At 27.4% G+C, this 14,842-nt stretch overlaps 1 long non-coding RNA gene across 4 annotated transcripts; it reads right to left on the bottom strand.

Annotated features, from left to right (window-relative positions):
* Positions 1-10,177: 10,177 nt before the first annotated feature.
* Positions 10,178-14,677, bottom strand: LOC100573809. 4 transcript variants are annotated; one of them, XR_001679697.2, is made up of 9 exons: positions 14,551-14,677; positions 13,750-13,957; positions 13,078-13,197; positions 12,547-12,682; positions 12,311-12,472; positions 11,759-11,887; positions 11,527-11,680; positions 11,407-11,459; positions 10,178-10,507 (listed from the first exon to the last, which is right to left on the bottom strand). It is a non-coding gene; the product is annotated as an uncharacterized LOC100573809 (long non-coding RNA). The 4 variants fall into 4 exon arrangements; XR_003838861.1 differs by having other exon boundaries at positions 12,311-12,682; XR_510842.3 differs by lacking the exon at positions 12,311-12,472.
* Positions 14,678-14,842: the final 165 nt, after the last annotated feature.

Genomic DNA, 14,842 nt, shown 5'->3' with positions numbered 1-14,842 from the left:
TTTTGCTATAATTATCAATTGTTAACTTTTAGGCAGTTGAATAAAGTATTTCATAAGGCAATAAATTATTTACAATATGAATACAATACGTTAAAATTATCTTATTGAAATACCAATAAATAAACGTAGGTACGCACAGGTATCTTCCATCATAAATACAATATTTATTCATTTATTTATTGCAATAAAACACAATACACCTGGTGTCTAAAATATAGTGTCTAATGCAATTATTCAAATACCCGGCCTTCGAAGCTTGTGGTGCTCCCGGTGGATATTATTTAAACTACAAATTTGCCGTCGAAAACTAAGACACTTTTTTTCTCCTGGCCAAGCCGAGTGTTATCACCTTCTCTTCTCTACATCGTGGTTAAACTAATTGTGCTACTAATTGGGTAAACCAATAAAACTTTATCGGCCACAGATAAGGCGGACCTATAGAGAATACAATTATTATTATACACATTATAACATTAAACATCGGTGGAGGTTACATTAAATTTGATCACACCTAACGAAAATTTAATATATTGGTTATTAGTTATTAGCCATAGGACGTTTGGTCCCCGGCATACTTTGATAATCTAAATGCATTAATTTTTAATGAACAATTTAATCTTTAAATGACAATACTACAAACTATACAAATACATAATCACAATTGTATTAAGTCAACACAAAATGTAGTAAAAATTATTTTCATGTGGGCACCCGTAAGTATCTGCCATGCCCGGGTGGGGAATGGCGGCCTCTCTCCCCAGACACCGTGACTGCCCGAAGAGAAGTGCCGCCCGAGACTGAGATTAGAACCGACGACAGTGCTCGTCAAAACCATCGACTTTGTCCGCTCGGCCACTTTGTCAATAACAAAATGTTTGAATTTATAATTTATCTCTAGCACTCATTTGATCTGCAGCATCAATTGATTTGCCATCATTTACAGAGACTAGTGAGCACCGTGCAGTCATACGCGGTGTGACCAACCTGCAGTCGATAATAAACTATTTTTTCTATTACGTAAACGATATATTATTTATAATCATTATTTCCTAAAAATATACTATAAACAGTAATCGGGGTATCATTCTTAAATATATGATATTTTACTTGTTGTACGGATTAATTTATAATAATAATAAAAAAAAAATCATAAATATTACAAAAAAATCGTAGTCACACATTTTACTTTCGCAGGCCCTAGGCACAGTGTCTATAGTGCCTATGCGCTAATACGGCCCTGCTTAAGAATAATAGTAAAATTAAATAGTTTAATAATCAATGACATTTTTGTTTGTATTTGTATATCATATTATTATCGTAAATGCAGTATTCGGATACGCAAAATCGAAAATGTTTGATTCCTAACTCAAGTTTTGAAGTCTCTTCTTACAAAATCTATAGAATCAATGTCCAATTAATAATATCTATAAGTATCCATGTCGATTTTATTCATTTAAAATATATAATATTATAATGTCTTATCACATAGGTAAGAAGGTGCCATCATGAATACTCTGGCTCACACAGTCAATTTGTGGAATAATATTACATTAAACTGTGTCATAATTACATTTATCCGTTCCCCGGCAAGCTGATATTAACCTACTATTATATTATATATTTATTAGAACAACGCGATAATAATAATCTAATTTGGCGATCATTTTCACTTGATGTAAATATACTCGAATCTATAAGAAGTATCTTGTTAAAATATTAAATTTAGGTGAGTATGAAAATTATATAATCGATAAACGTGGTACCGAACTGCAAAATACACCTGGCCTGTCTACCTATTATAATATATTAATCTTTACCCTGTGATTTTCTGCCGTCTTACCGAGAACATGGGATGGGCTGATGTGTAGGTACACTGTACATATTATATCGATTTTTTTTTTTTTATTGTTGACAATGTTCACGATTTATAACACCTTTTAGGTTTCGAGGTTTCGACTATATAAATACCATGACGGTGCACAGTGATAAATATTCTTTGGGTCAATTCATAAACACCCGGGCACCCGCAGGGCAATGGTTATATATGTCTGATGTCTGTGTATCATTCGATTGAAACACAAAAGTAGGGTCCCTATAAATACTGGATGTTGCCACAGGTACCTACAGAACGTTTTGACAATAACAACGATTCCATATATTACATAATATATAACATATATATAAAAATCTAAATATATATATATATATAAAAACTAATTATAATTTTATTATATGGCATCAGAGGTACATGGTACCGTAAGTAAACCCTCTGTCGTCCTTTGCTCCCCTACGAACACAACAATATATACCTACCCAATTGATTTATTTACTTATATAGTATAGAATGCATTATTTTCAAGTGAATTTATATATATAGGTATATTTTCTTTAGCAGTACAGCTCCACCAATATTTGCCCCCTGGTCCCATATACCGGGTAAATCACGAACACCTGTCTATAAACAAATCGTATACAGGGTGAGTCATCTAACATATACTCACCGACATTTTTTCTTTAACGATGAATTTATTTCAATTCTTCTTTTTAGAATTTTCAAGTATAGACTATTAAGGACCATATTTACAATTATTTAGCTTTGTATAGGATTTATTTTAGATTCTGAGTTGAACGATGAATGTATTGATTTTACAATGATGTAAGTTTTTTTTATTTTTTTTTGTGTCTGTCATAGGACAGTAAAAGTGCTTGGATTTTCTTCAACAGTATCTTTTCTGATAGGAAAGTGAATTTAGTTGGTGCTTTGGGGGGTCAAAAGTAAAATTTTGCCAGTAGTTTTCAAAATACTTGATTAAATTTTCAAAATATTTTGACTTGTTTTGAGCTGTTTATACGGACAATTTCATAATTAAATTTTTTTCTTTTCTTTTTCTTTGAATATCATTAAAGTTTTATCTGTTGGGCCATAAAATGCAAAAATGTAACACAAGGCTCCTGATATATTGTTACAATAGCTGTAGAAAAATATTAAAAATACACAGGCACAATTTTTTTTTATAATCATTTAAAGAACGAATTTTGACAAAATTTATCAAATTTTAAATTGAATAATTATTTTGTAGTTACACATTTATAAAATATTCAACTTTTATATCTAAGGATTGAAAATTTAAAACAAGATTCCATGAAAGTAGTTAATTATGTTACTAAAAAATCTAAAAAACACATACACACAGTTTATTTTTATAGTCATTTTAAGTTCAAATTTGGACGAAATTACATATTAAAAACCTAGAATAACTATTTTAGATATTTTGTTGTGATTGTATAAATATTATTCGTGGGTACTTGAAACTTCTAAATATATTTATGATAGTATCACGGTTTACTGTTGATGTATAACGCGTTATAAGTACCTAATGGATATTGTGATATGATCAATTTGGAATTTATTATAGGTACTAGCTATTATAGGTCAATTTTTTTTTTAATACCATAGATAGTATATAATATGTCTTATACCTAGACTGACATACCCCGTGTCCACTCAGAATCGTTTTTCTTATACAATGATATTATATCATTGAATTCAAATTTAATACCATCCATTATACAGTGACCCACTTGTAACCTACTTTACAGCAGAGCGACATCCACTTGCCCACCTTTTTAAAAATTGTTCTGTATCTAAATCAAAATTCAACCACGGGTTCTGTAGTAGTATTTTATTATATACCACAGTATGTAATAAATAATGTAGACCCTGTTAAAATAAATACATTTGTTTCCGGAAAATTGAGCACGAAAATGTATAACACCTATACATGTAGTGCTTTGTAGTAGGTATATATTAATAATGCAACCCCTGTTAAAATAAGTAGATTTTTTTCCGGTCATATAAACTAAATTTAGAATAATTTTAGTTAAAATAATATATAATTAATTTCTATTGAATTTGTATTGATTACTATTGAAAATATTTTACACATTATACCATTTAATAAGATTCTACTTAGTGGTATACACTCATTCTAAAGAAATTATTTTATATATTTTTTTACATAGCGTTTTTTAGGGTTTTTTTTTACACGGAGTTTGAGGAGTATTTTTGTAAGGATACCTATCAAAGAATTTATTATATAAGTATAAATATCATAGATTGGCCATGGTAGTAAATAACTGAGTGTCCGAGTTTAAAGTTAAACATTTGCTATCAACTGTAAGTGTTGTGGTGACCCACTGGTAATGTATTTGTTTGTAGATTACTTATTTTGGTTTTAATATTACGCCAAAATTGTACTTGAAATTCATTACAACGAGAACATTCTCGAACGCCGCATTGATACTAAATTACTAAAAGGTCCAAGGCACACACACCGCCCGCCATCCCTCACCTATCAGCATGTTGTCGTCGTTTAGACTTTATAGTAATAGGTCCATTTTAATGCACACACGTTTTAAAAATATGAATTTCTGACCAAGCCAAAAGATTGTGCAGAAATGGGCACCAAGTCCCATTGTTTGCGCACAAACACTTAGATCACTATCCCAAAAACAAAACGGAAGTGCCAAATGCCAATGAGACGGAATACCTACCCTCTAGCTGTTTTGAAATTTGAAATATCGTTTAGATAATATGTTTGATAGGATTTTACTATTTCCATGTAAACGCCTAGAAATAGTAGGTACATAATATATATTTAAATTTTGTAATATATTTTTAATATAATTTTATTTGTTGAGTAATTATGTTATTAGTGAGACAGAGTCCGCAAACAGATAATACAACCTAATGTTTTTTTAATTAATAAAACTTCAAAAACATAATAGTGTCCAGATAACAAATACATAGGCTATAACGAACATATTAGAAACCTCAGCATTGTTAAAATATTACAAGACAAAATATTACTCAACTACTTATTTCAATTATTAAACAAATATTTAAAATGATTAACTATTACTTATTAATTTGTTATTCATTTCCTTGTGAAAATCTAACGTTTTGATATTTAAATATTTTTAGCTTAACGTTAAATACTCACATGATTTATATGGTAGGTACATGGGTTTGTATATCAGGTATCGATTTTTGAAAAATATATCGGGTTTTTAATTTTTTTATATCGGAAATAAAATATCGGATCGGTTATCAGTTTTATATCGCCATATAAATCGGAAAAAAGAGTTATCGGCACAGCTCTAAAAACTAACGTCAACAATTATAATTGTAATCAAGTAAAAAAATGAAAAAATGATAAATGTAAAATATTATTGAAAAAACGCAAACAAATATAAATGTAAATACCAAAAAATGTTAAATCCCAAAAAACCGTAAAGAATGAAAAAACTTAATAACCGTTATAATGTAAATAATGATAGCAAAAAAAAAAACCATAAAAAAAATCATGTAAATCATTGATAAACGTAAAATACTATATTACAAATGTAAAAAGACTAATAATTTATAAACCATTTCAGAGTCTAAAACCTTATAAGCGTACAATTTTTGTTTTTGCTTTTTTGATTTCTAAGTTTTCTATAACGATTTAAATATTTCAAAATTGCATTTACAATCTTTCACAATTTATATATAATTGGTTGAATTGATTTGTGGCCAACTTCATGTATGTCTATTGTCTACTAATGGTAAATAACGATTGCTTATCAAAAACAAATACTAATAACAAACAGTTTGATATTTTAATTCGATCTCCTTTTATTTCTTTATAATTAGAGACTTAGTCATAAAATAAATACGATATCGTTGATATTCTGAATGCCAAATAACAGCATTATGCATACTGATAATTAATTATTCAACTAATGACTTTGAAGATTACAAAAACACATAGCCTATGAGTTATGACTTTCTCGATCCCTCGATACCTAGTATAACGATTTGGTTCATGCATTAGGCCTGTAGGCTTGAAAAAAGAACATGAAAATATTTAGGTACAATGTTTAAATGGGAATGATTGGTTTTATGTTACATATTATATACGGTCGTGTTGCTAAGCTTTTTTTTTTTACTTAGCTTCGCGACACTATATAGGTAGGTACCGTAATTGGTATCTGTGTTTAGATCTGAATTTTAATCGTGGTTAATGGTTATCTACAGGCTATAGCCATGGATCGCCGATAAACCAAGAGTTGTAAATCAAAGTTAAATCTCCAGGTTTTGTCAGTTTAAATGACTACGTAGTCGTAGTGTATCGTGTAGTTTATCGTTACAACTTACAGTCTGGATTCGACGACTGATAAAATTACCTATGCCTATAGATATAATATATAGTAGGTAATAAACAACGAAATTCCGGTATTTGTATTTTTAACACTATAATGTGTTTTTAGGCTGGAAACACGTTTTTTGCTTCTGACCAATTATTCATAAGATTTTCGTTGTCATGGTTACTTATATTAACATATCCATTACAATTACATACTCAACAACTATTGTACATCAGAGTGGTACCCACTTATTCAACTTTTTTATCCTAACTTTACTATATACAAAGTAATGATCAGTTTATTTGATATGAATAAAAAAAAAATCACTAAAAAATGCATTTTTAATGTACCTAATATTATATTGTTATCATTTATAGCATAATAGGTATGTGATTCGTCGATTGAAGTATTGAAGTTTTTAGTTTATTCCCTAGTTAATACGTTTTTACTACCTATCTATTATAGTTATAGATTAGAATTTATTACAATAGCTTTGTTTGCATTTTTTTTCAGAACTTCTAATTCGCCATGAATTATGCACGTCTACATTAGTACAATAAAATGTTTATGTTGTCTTAATATGTACATTTAATGATAAATAAAATTTATAAAATTTAAAAATTATTTAATAGTCTTCGCTGTTTGACATTTCTTGTTTGTCTGTGCCTATTAATGATCACGACTTTATATGGTTTTAACAAAATAAAATTATAATAAATGTTCTACCATTTCTATAGTAATATTTTCAGTTTTTTTTTTTTCTATAAATATCAGTAAAATATTATTTGTTGGGTCAAAAAGGTTGAAGCTTAAAATCTCTAATGTTGTATTATCTGCTTATCGATTTATTTTTATTTATCCTGATAAAATGATGCAATAGCAGTTAAAAATATTAAAAATACATAGGTAAAATATTTTTCTAATCATTTAAAGTTTGATTTTTGAAAACATTTTCAAATTTCAAATTTAAATGTGAGTATCGCTCTTCTATACAGTAGGTTACAACTGAGTCACTGTAATGGATGGTATGACATTTGAATTCAATAATATAATATCATTGCATACGAAATTTAACAATGTTATTGATATTTACTTATAGAAAAAAAACTACAACAATTGAAATTTGAAATTGTCCGTAAACAGCTCAAAACAAGTCAACATTTTTTGAAAATTTTATCAATTATAGGAATTAATAAAATAAATTTATTATGATATAAATCTCAAATGTCTACGGTTATTTGTTTTTGAATAACAACGAAATAAAAAAATCGATAGGTACATCAGAAATCGAGTGTCAGAGATCCAATGATGTAAAAATTTGAACTTCAAACGATCATCAAAATGTAATTTGATTTTATTGTAAACATTTGTTTTTTGATACTGGTCGACAAACTTTTGATAAATCTTGTATTACATTTTCACAAAAAATATGAAATTTATTAAAATTACAAAAGTATATTAATTATTTTGCTATTATAAAGATAAAAAAATCATAAAATTATAAGTTAAGTAACATATTTCTTTCTTGGGTTACCACCATAAGGACAACCTCTGGCGGTCGTGGGATTCTATCAAGTTTCCTTCGGCTCAGCCAGTGGTTTTATGCTACGTTAATGGATGGGTGACCGTTTTTCTTGTCATTAATTTTTAATTTTTTTTCACAATTTTTATTTATTTGTTTGTAAAAAATGTTACAGAATGGTTCACACAGTTTTTTACATATAATATTATAATATATATACGGGGTGGTTCTTTTATCATTGAATACTCTATATTTCAAAAAAAAATTGAAAAAAATATATATACGGCTTCTATAGTCCTTAAAATAACAGTTTTAAAAAATATATATTTGTAAGTTTATTTTATCATGAAGGGAATTGGTGGCGGACAGTTTTTAAAGAGTTTGAAATAGTCAATTTTCAAATCGCATGCATGCGCGTCTTGTAAATGTATAAAAGAAAATATAGCGCAGTGTTCCGCATACGCATGTTGGTTAGGTTGCCTATACCAGTCACTGCCACGGCGATGCGTGCGTGAACGGTAAACAATTTATGCTCACTTGTATGTACTTTGTTCCATCCTACCGATCGACCTCATAATGCGATAATTTTTAAGAAAACTGATATGAATTCGTTATAATGTCTACTTTTCGGTCAGTCCACATTTTAAGGTTTCTGATTTAAATACCGAATAATTGAAAATTCGGAAATTTCAAAATATTCAAACTAAATGTATAGTTGTTGGCTGGGTGAAATTGGGAAAAGTGGACGAACCTATCTTAAGTAGACATAATAGCAAATTCAAATCAGTTTTAAAAATTGTTATCGCATTACAAGACAATAATAAATATTGGTATGTTTTGGCTAAAATAACTGCTCGTAACATTTTTAAGTTTTTTACTTTTTTTGAATGACAAAATACAGTTTTAATTTCATATTCCAAAGCAAAATATTTTTTATTAGTATATTAGATACATAATAATCAAATTTAGGACGAGTAGTTGTAATTTGTGAGTTATATCTTAAAACTAATTAAAGTGTTGATAGAGTAGTACGCGGTTTCACTGCAAAATGTTGGTCCACTACTCCACATAACAAAACTTTAAATACTTATAACTCGTAAACTATACTCGTTCTAAATTCGACTAATAAGTATTGAAATACTTGGAAAAATATTCTGTTTTCGAAAATTAAATTAAAACTCCATGGTGTAATACTCAAAAAAGTATAAAATTTAAAATAATATAAGGATAAAAATATAATTGTTTTAATAAACGTTGTTATGTAACAACTTGAAACAGTATAAAAAATAAATTTTCAAAAACATTAGTTCTTTTAGAATAATAAGACCTATTAGTGTACCACGTTAAATGCATCACTCGGTATATAATATGTTAGCGGCAATGTGTATAATATTGGTATTTTAAAAAATACATAGAAATTCTATATAATACCAGGTGATTTTTAAAGAAGTGTATAATATATTTTTTTTACATACATTTCCTAAATATTTTGAATAATAGGTAACTAGGCATTTCATAAAATTACAAATAACAAATTGCCAATTAATATGCAGAATAAAGAAATCAGCAATCAGTAAGAAAATTCATTTCATTTTATTATAATAATACACTACCGAAGACAATTAATTGTATTAGTACAAGATAATATTTATTAAAAAGTACCAATTTAATATTACAGAATATAATGCATTCATAAAAATTAAACAAAAAAATAAATAATTTGTATGGTAGGTAGTAGGTACCTAGTACACAGTTATAACTTATTAATTATTATTACTGTTATATTATTCTGGAAAATATAAATTGTATGTAGAATGTATAGGTACTTATTATAAAAATATAAACACAATACTTTTTTTAATTTATTTTAAATTTTAAGACAAAATATATATTATTAAAAGTATTCAATTATTAAAAAAAATAATATATAATTTATATTTAATAAGTTTAGGTTAACAATGAATAGTTCAATTTATTTATTACAACATTATAAATCAGGATGACATTTTGAATTGCAATACATTTTTTTTTTAAACACTTACATTGGTTTTTTTGATATCTTGTTGAACATGAACATTTAATAAAGCCTTGTCCAGATCCAGTTTCTTCTTTACTAATGGATTTATATCAGACTAAGGAATTTTGTAAAATGACAAAACCGATAAGATGCATTTAATACATTGCCTATACATTGTTAGGCAGTGCTTAGGTAATTTTAACAATTTTATAGATTTCTGGCTGTATTTGGTATTATATAGTATTCTTAGGTATTTTATAAAATACCAATAGAATAGTATAATACACATTGCCACTAACATCTAACACAGGGGTCACTAATTAATATTTTCTGTGGGCCACAGAATTTGGAAAATTATACAAAATTATACAAATTCAAATTACATAATAATTATTATCATATGCCGATTGGCCAAAAACTATTTTATTTCTTAATAAAAAATACACACGTATTATATAACTTTAACAAATGAAAATAAAATTACATTTAATAAATAAGTGAAACAATTATGAATAAATGTTTTTAATGTGAAAAATGACAGATCTTGCTCTCAACTAGCTGCTTTAAGTTGGGGTTATGGTTTGTAGTCGCTATCTTCATCATCATGTTAGATTCTAATATATATAATGTATATTGTAACCTGCGTATCTGTGGTATGGAAAACTGTCTAATCGTCCGGCCGACAAAGTAGTGTTACGCGATCCAAGGCCATAATTCCTCTATATTTGGCGCACTCCTCGTCTCGTCTGAAGTTCAAAGGTACATAGCAGTAGCAGCAACTAGATTAGCAACAAACAGCATAATATATTGGTGTTAGAGAAGTTTTAAACATGTAATACTTTATAATTCATTATCGGCTTATAGGTACATTTAAATGTCTACACTAAGTATTTCAAAAGGTAAGTTGAAAGAAGTTTAAGAAGTTTTCATAGATAGCCTATGTTGTTCTAAAACAACATGCAGTAACTATTATGAGTTGCCTAATATTTGTATTGTCGCATTAAGTTAATTTTGATCATAATATAATTATTTAAACCCCATAGATTTAAAATAAATTTTGTTTTGTAAATATTATTTTAGATTCTGAGCGATGAATGATGTGTGTTTTCTCATTGTTTCATTTTTTTTTTGTGTGTCTGCCATCACTTATTTGGCGGAGAAAACATGAAAACTTAATACAAAGTTCTACATAAGTTGTTGTTAAAGGAAATTAAAAAAATAAATGGCCATAAATCCACAATATTTTTTTGGGGAATTTTTGTAAGTTAGTTTATTCTATTATTTTCTAAACATAATAAAATTGAAGTTATTTATAAAGATTTTCAATTTAGTAGTTTTTAGTTTTTTTTTCCAGTTAATTACAAATAAATTTTGTTCAATGAGTCAAAAAACTTGAAAATGAGGTTCCTCATAAGTTAGTTTAATAGAAATTAAAAAACAAAAAAGATAAATATAATTATTATGCAACAATTTTTCATAAGCATTTAAAGATCAAATTTTGACACAATTCATTTGTTTTATCTTTAATTCTTTTAATTATCTAGTTATTTTATTATAATATGAAAACAACCGGTTATTGAGCGTTAACTTATATATTTTGGTTTAATTAACAATATAAATATTTTATTATAAAATATGATTATTAGTCTTTTTAAAGAAAATCTTTTTGACCTGGTACCTATATTCTGTGGCTGCCTTTAGGTACTGCTGATTCACTATTCTTGAGATAAGCTATTAAAATTGAAACCCAAAATATTAAAAACAGTTATCATAACAATTAAACAAATTAAATAATTACTTTTGTAGCATAATGATGTTAGTTTAGCATAGTGGACAAACTCTTCAACCCTCTCGCATCCACCTCTCAATGCATACTCTGCAGACATGGTGCTGGCAGGGCACTACCATAGTGATGGAAATTTCATTACAGCAAATTATGCATACTTCAAGAACTGAAAAATGAATGATTTACGTTAACAAATATTTACAAAAATGCCATACGCAATGAAAGTTAATTTAATTTATCATACTTTCATTTTCTTGATCTGGCTCTACCTCCTCATTTTCAAATTCCGCATAAAAAGCTTCAAATATAATGAGTCTTCCGTTTCTACCACATCCTTCTACTCTTGGACTCCGGTATCTATGTTTCCCATTATCTACACATAAATTATAATGATTATTTAATTATTATTATAAATTTATTGAATAAAATTAGAATATTTCTAAGTTAAGTGAAGTTAGATAAGTAACATAACAATATCAAACTATTAGAAGCAAGGTTTTCATAGACATAGGCGCAACTAGACCTTTAACTTTTGACACAGCCTACCCCCCCCCCCCCTAAAATCCTCTTTACACAACTGTCATTGCTATACATACAAAATAATTAAATATTTTATATATGTATTAACAATTTATTTATAAATATTTAATATTACTATAATAAAATATAAAGTATTCGGTAGATACTATAAAAAAATTATTGTGTTTTTGGCGGGTGCTTAAGACCCTATCGCTCCCTTTATTGCTCCTATTTATACACTATAGAGACATAATTGAATATATTTATAAGTATTAACATTTTTAATGAAAGTACTATTAGCCCAAGAGAATATTGTTCGCAAGCATGTTGGATACAATTTAAATTTCTATAATTTATTTGGTGGTTTCTTGTTGGCCGTAAATTGTTATTTAGCTGAACCATATAGTGTGGAAACTCATACTTCGGTGAGATAGGTGATCTGTAATATAATGCAATTTGGTTGGTAACAGTTAGCGTTAAGTGAATAAGTTTAAAAAAAGAAAATCTGATTACCTAAAAATATCCATAAGTTAGGGTGAGTTACATTAAATTTGTTCCGCAAAGCATTATGAAAACTTTCGAGACTATTGTTAGTTAGTCTTGGTAATCCACTGAAATAATGTTAAATCCAACTTGTCTGAGCCAATAGCTAAAAATAAGCATTTAATTGATTAGTAACAATAATAATAAATAGATGAATTACCAATAAGTCTTAAATCCAGATCATAAAAAAATAGAAGTCATTTTTTATTTTTTTAGTTTACTATAACAATAACAGAAACTTCAAAATAAAATATTTTTAAGTGAAGAATTTAGGTTAGGATTTTTACAAGTTATGACATATTATAAATATACATATTTTTACTTTTCTTAGTAATCAAGTAAATTTGCCATCAGTATTCCATGATTCACAGCAAACATTCTTACCATATCAAATGCTCGCTTAAATGGTTTTTTTTAAATTAGTAAACAAGGTTAAATATGTTTTTTATTGTCATTATTAATTATTATTTTACTTCATTATAACTTCATTAACAAACTTACTTGGTTGTGGCGAAAACCAACACTGGTCATTTTTGCAGTTAGAAATATAAACGTGAGAGTATCTCTTAAGGCCGGTTCATAATCTGTTATTACGATGGATGGATTGAGGTTTCTGGATTTCTATGAAAACAAAATAGTGTTCACAGAGATTTCTTAGAATTTCGATGTTTGTTTATATTTTAAAATTTATTTATTTGTTTTTATACAGAAAAAGACAAGAGTATTAATAATTTATTTTTATATTTGAAAATCTATGAGATGAATAATAGTTATTAACGTCTTACATATTAAGTTAAACAATAAGTAATATTATGGGTAACGGGTCTACAAATAACCAATTTAAAACAAATAGTTTTGGTCACTTCAGAATATCTACTATTTTTCCTTATACTGTTGATCTAATATAGAGAAGATACTATTTTTCAAAATAAATATTAATATTATAAATATAAGTATAAATGTATTTAATTTTTAAAGAGTTAAGTACTCTGTATCATTCTTTATTTTGTAAATAAACCTTTTCTGACTTCCAATTTTAATATTTTTATAGTATGATTTTAGTGTTTAGTCCCATATAATTATTCATAAAAGTTATAGGTAGGTAGGTAGGTAGACTGAAAAAGTATTTTTAGTTTGCGTACCTATTGTACTGTTACCAAATTATGTGCTTACCTTCTAGCTTCTTCAGCGTAAACATGCATCAATGTTACATTTTCTGATGAATCCCTTCTTCTAAGGTCTTCCCTGAATGCTCTGACCAATGTTTCATTAATATTTTTTGGTGGCCATTATGTGCTTTAATAATAATAAATGTGCCATTAGCCAACTTTTTTAATGACCCTGTACAAAAATATCCACAGGTCTTGCACATCTGTAATATCTATAATAATACAAATAAACAATAAGTAATAATTAATTACTCATTAGTAATCTAAGTAATAATGGGGATTTACCTATACATAAAAATATTAACTAGAGTAAAAAGTTCTGTACTAGGTAGTTGGTACTAAGCTAGGTACCTACACACAATTTTAGACCCTGAACACAATATTATTAAACTATAAAAGTATGAAACATTACATACCTACTTTCTATTTCCCAAATACAAGCCTGTTTTGATATTGGAATTAGAAATAGGTATATGTAGTACATTTAAATAATAACTAGTTATTAGTCTAAGCAACTTATTTCTAGAGTAAATAATGTTTAATATTCACAGAACATTATTCTTAAGACTTAAATACAGATAGGTAGATATTCTAATATATATTAAGTCAGTTAAGTAATAATTATAACTTATTAAATTAAAATATAATTTATAACTATAAATTAGCAATAAGTAGTAGGTATATTGGTACACATCTATATAAGCGTATAAGGTATATGGTACTATGCGCAAAGGGCAAACGATTAATTACGTCTATTATAATTGTCTAACTTAAAAATCAATGTAAAGCTCCTAAATATACTCACGATATTGCTTTTTTGGTACATTAAGAGTACTCTCCGTCTTACAAATGTACAACATAACAAAAAACTGTTTTGCGCGGGTTAGAACCACTCCCTCGGTATTTATAGTAGAATTACCAAAATTCCACAACACATAGGGAACAACTTTATCTGTGTCGTAGCGTTTTTATTATTTGGATAACATGAATAAAATTAAAGTTATCAGTTTGAGAACATTAGGATTTGTCACGAATTAAGATATACAGGATACGAAACGAACTTGTGATAAGTGAAACCCGCACCTTCTCACATTGCG

Source organism: Acyrthosiphon pisum, chromosome X (genome assembly GCF_005508785.2).
Source record: "Acyrthosiphon pisum isolate AL4f chromosome X, pea_aphid_22Mar2018_4r6ur, whole genome shotgun sequence".
NCBI classification, from domain to species: domain Eukaryota; kingdom Metazoa; phylum Arthropoda; class Insecta; order Hemiptera; family Aphididae; genus Acyrthosiphon; species Acyrthosiphon pisum.
This window is presented reverse-complemented; position numbering and strand designations above follow the sequence as displayed.